Here is a 7,845-nt window from a genome sequence, read left to right as displayed (position 1 = left end):
AACCAGCAAAGTTCCCTCAGCCCAGTACTAACCAGCAAAGTTCCCTCGGCCCAGTACTAACCAGCACAGTTCCCTCGGCCCAGTTACCACCGCCAGCCAGCACCACATTTCTCTCATTGCTTGATTGAGGTCTGATGACCTACCATGGAACTTCAGGGTTTTGTTTGAGACAGTCTCACACAGTGGCCCAGGTGTGAGTGCAGTGGCACCATCTCAGCTCACTGCAACCTCCGCCTCCCAGGTTCGAGTGATTCTCCTGCTTCGGCCTCCTGAGTAGCTGGGATTACTGGTGCTCACCACCATGCCCAGCTAATTTTTGTATGTTTAGTAGATACGGGGTTTCACCATGATGACCAGGCTGGTCTGGAACTTCTGACCTCAGGTGATTCGCCCACCTCCGCCTTCCAGGGTGCTGGGATTACAGGCGTGAGCCACCGCGGCAGCCCCCCTTGTTTTGAAGTATAGAACTTAGTGCTGTTTTAGTGAACTTACGGAATTGGCCCGCCACCACCGCAGTACCTTGCTGTCTCTGATTCTCTTTCTCTCCTGCCCTCCCATCCCCTCCCCCACTTTTGCTCCTGCTATCTGTAGCTCTGGCTGGGCATGGTTTCACATCTGACCCCCTTGTCAGACCCTGTGCTCATGCCCAAAGTCACCTGTTAGGGAGGTGTGTCCACCTCTTGGGCTGGGCCCTGCACTGGGGAGGTCAGAAATGTGGCCAACCCCTGGTCCCTTGCTCCCACCTTGGATGGGCACCTGCCTTTGAGTCCCCATGTCTGTTACATTAACTTTTGCACCATCTGTGAGCCCTGGGGCGACCTCTTCAGCCTGGCCCTGGACTCCAGCCACCCCCAACTGTTTCTTACTTCTTGGCCTTGCTGTGCTTGTGGGGCTGAGGACAGTGAGGCCGGTGGAGGGAGAGCGAAGCCTTTGCCCCTGCCGTTGCACCTGTAAGAAAGCAGCACATGCTGTCTGGCCCGGGTACAGTGAGGACCCCAGGAGTAGGAGTGGGTCCCCTGCTAAGGGAAAACCTGTGGGAATTGCACCTCTGGAGTTGTTCAGAAGCTCTACCTGCTGGGCAGAGGGGTGGGCATAGGACTTTGCCTAGAGGGAGGAGGGTGGGTGTGGGGCCATTGGGGCCGGGGCTGGGTTGTGTCATGGACCCTTTAGGAGCTGCTGGGGTGCCAAGGCTGGGAGGAGGGCTCTGAAATGGCCGTGGCAAGGCGTTAGGGGAGGGGCCATGGCATTGGAGGTTGGGCACTGTGGCCCAGGTTGGATGACCCACGAACAGATGGAGGGGCCACAGAGGAGTGGAGACGGAGGACACCAGGGTCACGGCTGCATGTGCACGTGCATGTGTGCCTGAGTAACTGTGTAAGTGTGTGTGCCTGTGGGAACTGCCAGGGTACCGGGTGCCCCCTCCCAGTCCTCACAAGGAGCCACAGATTAAAGCAGCCCCAGCTCCTGCCTATGGTCTCATCAGGGTCCACAATTCCCCAGGCTGAGATGGAATCTCCCTCCACTGGGGAGGCACCACCCTGAGGGCCTTTCGAGAGGGAGAGGCCTCCTCAGATCGGCTGCAAGGAAGCTAAAGGGCACATGCTGGGTAGCAGCTCCTGTCACTGTGGTGGGAATGCTTTCTCGGTGGTTGGGATAGTCTAGCCTGGCAGAGAAGGGCCGTGACACCTAACTATGCTCTGTGGCATTCAGAGCCGAGGGGCCGGGCTGGAGGGGCCGGCGGGAGGTGTGATACATGGAGGGCTGCTGGGCTCTGGAGTCCGGTGGCTGGCAGCAGATCCTCGTGCCTTTTTCTGTGTTGGTTGAATAGCAGCTTGAGAGCTGGGTAACCCAGCTGGTCTTCTCCCATGGGCCTTTGCCAGGGTGGTGTCTAGATGTGCAGTCGATTTGGGTGGCTCGTTGGGCTCTGAAGAGCTCTGGAGAGCCCTTACCATAGCGAGCACGACACCTTCCTGAAGCATCAGCTCCTTGCGGAGCTCGGGCAGGCCCCTGGCCGTCCCAGGAGCCGGGGCTGCAGACCTCAGGTGGAGGCATTTGGTCAGAGCCGCTGCGGTGCCCGCACGTCCGCACCTCTTTCAGCACAGGGATCCACAGCACATAGCTTGTAGGCCCACCGCGTCCTTGTAGAAACGTCTATGATGGATTCTCTAACGTACAAGAGCTAGCAAGCCCTGTGCCTCCGTCTTCCTGATGTGATAGTTGTGAAGGTTTTTTCCCTCTCCCCGTTTTCTTTTTTTTTTTTTTTTTGAGATGGAGTTTCACTCTTCTTGCCCAGGCTGGAGTGCAGTGGTGCGATCTCGGCTCACTGCAACCTCCATCTCCCGCAAGCAGTTCTGCCTCAGCCTCCCAAGTAGCTGGGATTACAGGCATGCGCCACCATGCCTGGCTAATTTTGTATTTTTAGTAGAGTTGGGGTTTCTCCATGTTAGTCAGGGGCTGGTCTTGAACTCCCGACCTCAGGTGATCCACCTGCCTTGGCCTCCCAAAGTGCTGGGATTACAGGCGTGTGTCACTGTGCCCAGCTTCTCTCTGTGCTTTCTTTTTCTTCTTTGCTGATGTGTGTTATAAAGCAAGTCCCATGTGTCATTTCACCTTTGCATCTGAGGTGCAGCCCTGCGAATTAGCGATACTCAGCTGTTTTGACCAGCAGTATGTAGTATGCTTTTCTAGAAACAAAAAGAGCGCCTTTCCTCATTGTCAGATGAGCAGCATCAACAATGGCTTTTCAGGATTGTCTGATATGTAGGGACAGTCGGCCTCTCTCCACAGTCGGATTCTTTCCCGGGACCCTGGAGGTCTGCTGTTGAGATGATCGCGGTCTCTGGGCTCTGCTTTCTGAGTGGCCCCTCATGCTGCTTTTCGTGCCGCCGAGCAGTCTGGTCCGGGTTGTTGTCCTGTGAGTGTGCAGCTTCTGAACTGAGCCCTTGTCATCACATGTCGGCTTCTTGCCGAAGGTGTGGAGTGGCTTTCATCTCAGGCTGTGGGCCCCTGGGAGTGGCCGATCCCGGGGCTGGGAAGGCAGGGGCGGCCTGAGGTGAGCTAAGAATGCCTCAAACACTCTGAGCATTGAAATGAACCTTATGCTGACTTCCAGCACACCTGCCTGGAACAGGGGCTGCTGGCCCACACGGGTGCCATTGGTGAGAGGGGAGGCGAGAGGTGCTTCCACTTCGGGAAGAACGAATGTGAGCCTAGGCAACATAGTGAATAATTAAACTTTCCAGGCTTCATGCACGCCTGTAGTCCCAGCTACTAGGGACAGAGGCAAGAGAATTTCTTAAGTTCAGGAGTTTGAGGCTGCAGTGAGCTATGATTGTACCACCGCACTCCAGCCTGGGTGGCAGAGCAAGACCCTATCTCTGAAAACTGAAGGAGAGCCTGGGGACCGCCGTACCGGGTGGTGGGGCCATGCAAAGTTGAAGTTGCCTTCTTCGTATACTCAGCTCCCAGCAGTTTTGCATGGTTCAGATGAACAGACCAAAGGAGACTAAAGAGACATCACAAATCACGTGCTGTCATTAACCGGGTCTTGGATTTTTAAAAACCTGTAAAGGATGTTATGAGGACATGGAGGCGATGGATGAATGTGTATTAGCCAACAGTGCGGCAGGCTGGGTGTGCTCCTGACTGGCTGCTTTGTGGGGATGTGGAGAAAGCCCTCGCCCTGGGGCTGCCAACTCTGAAATGGCTCAGGAAAAGATGTGTTTGTGAGCAGGAGGGGGAGCCGGAGTGCAGGGGGATGTGATGGCGTCCAGTTGGAGGGGTGTGGGGTCCCATTTCTGTAGCGCTGGAATTTTTCCAAATAAGAGGAAATACCAGGGCAGAGTCCTTTCAGTTTGGGGGCCAGGCCTCCTGGCAACTCTCTCCCTTGGGAGGGCGCAGAGACCCTGCAGCTTCTTGGCAGCCATCACTCTGAGGCTGTGCTGACTTCCTGTTCCCTCCCCTTTTTTTCTTTTACAATTTTTTTAATTTAAAAAATGTTTTAAGGCCGGGCGCGGTGGCTCAAGCCTGTAATCCCAGCACTTTGGGAGGCCGAGGCGGGTGGATCACGAGGTCAAGAGATCGAGACCATCCTGGTCAACATGGTGAAACCCCGTCTCTACTAAAAATACAAAAAATTAGCTGGGCATGGTGGCACGTGCCTGTAATCCCAGCTACTCAGGAGGCTGAGGCAGGAGAATTGCCTGAACCCAGGAGGCGGAGGTTGCGGTGAGCCGAGATCGCGCCATTGCACTCCAGCCTGGGTAACAAGAGCGAAACTCCGTCTCAAAAAAAAAAAAAAAATGTTTTAAAATAGAAATGAGGCCTTACTATGTTGCCCAGGCTGTTCTCAAACCCTGAGCTCAAGATCTTCCTGCCTTGACCTCCCAGAGTGCTAGGATTACAGGCGTGAGCCACCGTGCCCGGCCTCCTACCCTCTCTTTTATTTAAGCCTTGGAATTAGAGAACCAGTGATGAGTCGCTGTGCATTTTGAGTTTGGCCTTCAGCCAACACTGTTGAGAGCCTTCTAGGGTGCAGGCTCCATTCTAGGTGCTGAGCTCGAGGCAGGGAGCGAGACGGACGATGCCCCATGGAGGCCCTGAGGTGGAGTCAGAGGATGCCTGCCTGAGAGGCACCCTGTGGGCCTCACCCTGAGGCTGAGGAACAGCAGGTGCAAGGCCTGGGAGCTGGCAAGTGCAGACAGTGGTGGCGTGCGTGCAAGCGTTGGCATAGACGTCCGTGGCCTGAGAGTTTATGCCAGCACATTCGGGGGGATTTTTGAGTTTTTGAATTTCTGTGCGTTTCCTCTGTAGGAATGAAGTGACTTTTTTTTTTTTTTTTTTTTTTTGGAGACAGTCTCACTCTGTCACCCAGGCTGGAGTGCATTTGTGTGATCTTGGCTCACTGCAACCTCCGCCTCCTGGGTTCAAGTGATTCTCCTGCTCTGGGATTACAGGTGCGCATCACCCTGGTCAGCTAATTTTTATTTATTTATTTATTTATTTTGAGACGGAGTATCACTGTATTGCCCAGGCTGGAATAAGTGGCACGATCTCAGCTCACTACAGCCTTCACCTCCACCTCCCGGGTTCAAGTTATTCTTCTCCCTCAGCCTCCCGAGTAGCTGGGATCACAGGCACATACCACCACACCTGGCTAATTTTTGTATTTTTAGTAGAGATGGGTTTCATCAAGTTGGCCAGGCTGGTCTCAAACTCCTGACCTCGTCATCCACCCACCTTGGCCTTCCAAAGTGCTGGGATTACAGGTGTGAGCCACCATGCCTGGCCACACTCAGCTAATTTTTTGTATTTTTTGTAGAGATGGGGTTTTGCTGTGTTGGCCAGGCTCCCCCTTTTTCTTAAAGAGAGGATCTTGTCTGTTGCTCAGGCTAAAGTGTGGTGGTGCCATCATAGCTCACAGCAGCCTTGACCCAGTGGGGTCACGTGGTCCTCTGGGCTCAGCCTCCTGAGTAGCTGGGACTGCAAGTGGTCACCACACCTGGCTCATTCTTGTATTTTTTTTGTGGAGACAGGATCTTGTTGTGTTGCCCAGGCTGGTCTCGAGAACTCCTGGCCTCAAGCGATCCTCCCAGTGTTCGGATGACAGGTGTGAGCCGCCCTTCCTACTCTGGAAGTGACCTACTGTTGTGCTGCTCTGATGCACAGTCTCAGTTCTGAAGTGTGTCAGGAGCAACTGTTTATGGGCAGAAAGCCCCTGCACACCTCTTAGGTGGACTTCCAGGATGTAGTTTTAGTTGTAGCTGGGTTCACATCCAGTATTAAAGGAGTTAGGTACCCCAGCTCTGGGGCCTTCCTTGTGTATGGCTAGGAACTGGGAATTCTAGGATGTACCTTTAAATATTGTGTCCAGAGCAATGATGGTAGAAGAAGTTGCTGCTTTTTTTTTTTTTTTTTTTTTTTTTTTTCTTTTTTTGAGACAGAGTCTTGCTTTGTCGCCCAGGCTGGAGTGCAATGGTGTGATCTCAGCTCACTGCAACCTCCACCTCCTGGGTTCAAGCAGTTCTGCCTCAGCCTCCCGAGTAGCTGGGATTACAGGTGTGTACCACCACGCCCAGCTAATTTTTTGTATTTTTAGTAGAAATGGGGTTTCATTGTGTTAGGCTGGTCTCGAATTCTTGATCTCAGGTGATTCACCCACCTTGGCCTCCCGAAGTGCCGGGATTACAGGCTGAGCCTGTAAAAAACTCCTGCTCCTGGCCAAGGAGTTGCTTCTTGGTCTTCCCAGCCTAGTGGTGGGTGCCTGGGGTAGGTACAGAGAGGCCCTGCCCTCCAGAGCCTTGCTAGTGATGGGCTAAGTTGACAGCCTGGAAGGACTTTACTTAGTGGGAGTGGCAACCCTGTGCCAGCTGAAGGTGACAACCCTCTTCTTCACCCATCATGTCCCCTGGAGTGGGTTGTGGGCTTTCTCTGTGCCAGGCACTGTCCCCTAGTACTGCTCATTTCATGGTAGTTTCTGGGGTCAAATATTTTTGAAATCAGTGTTTTATCTTGAAATTTTTCAGAGAATGGAGGGAGAAACTAACAACCCAGAAGTAAGCTGTGTTGTGCCAGATCACTGCAGGGCGGCAGTGGGCCCAGTGTGCGTATGCACGTGTGTGCAGGTAGAATGTGCGCACACACTGCAGCCAGGCGGGTGGGCGGGGCCTCCGTGGGGTGCTGCTCCCCATGAGCACTTGGCCCTTAATTTTGTGCCACCGCTTGTTCTGTCATGACACAGTGCTCCTGCTGCCTGACTTAGCCCCGTGGTGGCGTTAGGTGGCCTATGGGGACCATGCCAGGAATTGTTGGCGTGTCATTTGAGGTTCTGGTTCCTGGGTCCGGCATGAGGAACCCCTGTGGCCATGTAATCTCCTGCAGGTGTCCTGAGCAGTTTGTAGCCTGATGACTTAGAGCCATGCGCTCTCTGCCTTTGCTGCTGGAAGGAATATGGAAGAGGCGCCTTTAGAGAGTGTGTGGCATGGCTTGGGAAAGGTATCTCAGCATTTCAGTTTCTACTCTATCCTCAGGAAGGGCTGCCTGAAGGATGGGCAGGGCCAGGTGGTGGTGGATGTAGCTGGTGGCGTTTCCACATCCTCATGAGTGACAGCCTCGTAGTGTTGATGAGCCTTGTACTGTGGTGGGTCTGGCGCCATGGAGCTGTCCTCAGGGCACACTGCCGTCAGTCTGTAAAAGTCACCCTGCTCCTGGTGGTCCTCAGTCATGTGGGAAAGAAGCGTCTTCCACCCGGCGCGGTGGCTCACGCCTGTAATCCCAGCACTTTGGGAGGCCGAGGCGGGTGGATCACGAGGTCAAGAGATCAAGACCATCCTGGTCAACATGGTGAAACCCCGTCTCTACTAAAAATACAAAAATTAGCTGGGCATGGTGGCACGTGCCTGTAATCCCAGCCACTCAGGAGGCTGAGGCAGGAGAATTGCCTGAACCCAGGAGGCGGAGGTTGGGTGAGCCGAGATCGCGCCATTGCACTCCAGCCTGGGTAACGAGAGGGAAACTCCGTCTCAAAAAAACAAAACCAGCCGGGCGCGGTGGCTCACGCCTGTAATCCCAGCACTTTGGGAGGCCTAGGCGGGTGGATCACGAGGTCAAGAGATCGAGACCATCCTGGTCAACATGGTGAAACCCCGTCTCTACTAAAAATACAAAAAATTAGCTGGGCATGGTGGCGCGTGCCTGTAATCCCAGCGACTCAGGAGGCTGAGGCAGGAGAATTGCCTGAACCCAGGAGGCGGAGGTTGCGGTGAGCCGAGATTGCGCCATTGCACTCCAGCCTGGGCAACAAGAGCGAAACTCCGTCTCAAAAAAAAAAAAAAAAAAAAAAGAAGC

The 7,845-nt window shown here is 54.1% G+C and overlaps 1 protein-coding gene across 2 annotated transcripts in view; it reads left to right on the top strand.

Annotated features, from left to right (window-relative positions):
• UPF1 (UPF1 RNA helicase and ATPase) overlaps window positions 1–7,845 on the top strand; it is a 37,046-nt gene that overhangs the window by 6,341 nt on the left and 22,860 nt on the right. The gene's annotated exons all lie outside the window — the stretch shown is intronic.

Source organism: Sapajus apella, unplaced genomic scaffold (assembly GCF_009761245.1).
Source record: "Sapajus apella isolate SASKATOON/1434 unplaced genomic scaffold, GSC_monkey_1.0 scaffold173, whole genome shotgun sequence".
NCBI lineage: Eukaryota > Metazoa > Chordata > Mammalia > Primates > Cebidae > Sapajus > Sapajus apella.
The sequence above is the reverse complement of the archived record's forward strand: the minus strand, read 5'-3'. Positions and strand labels throughout refer to the sequence as shown.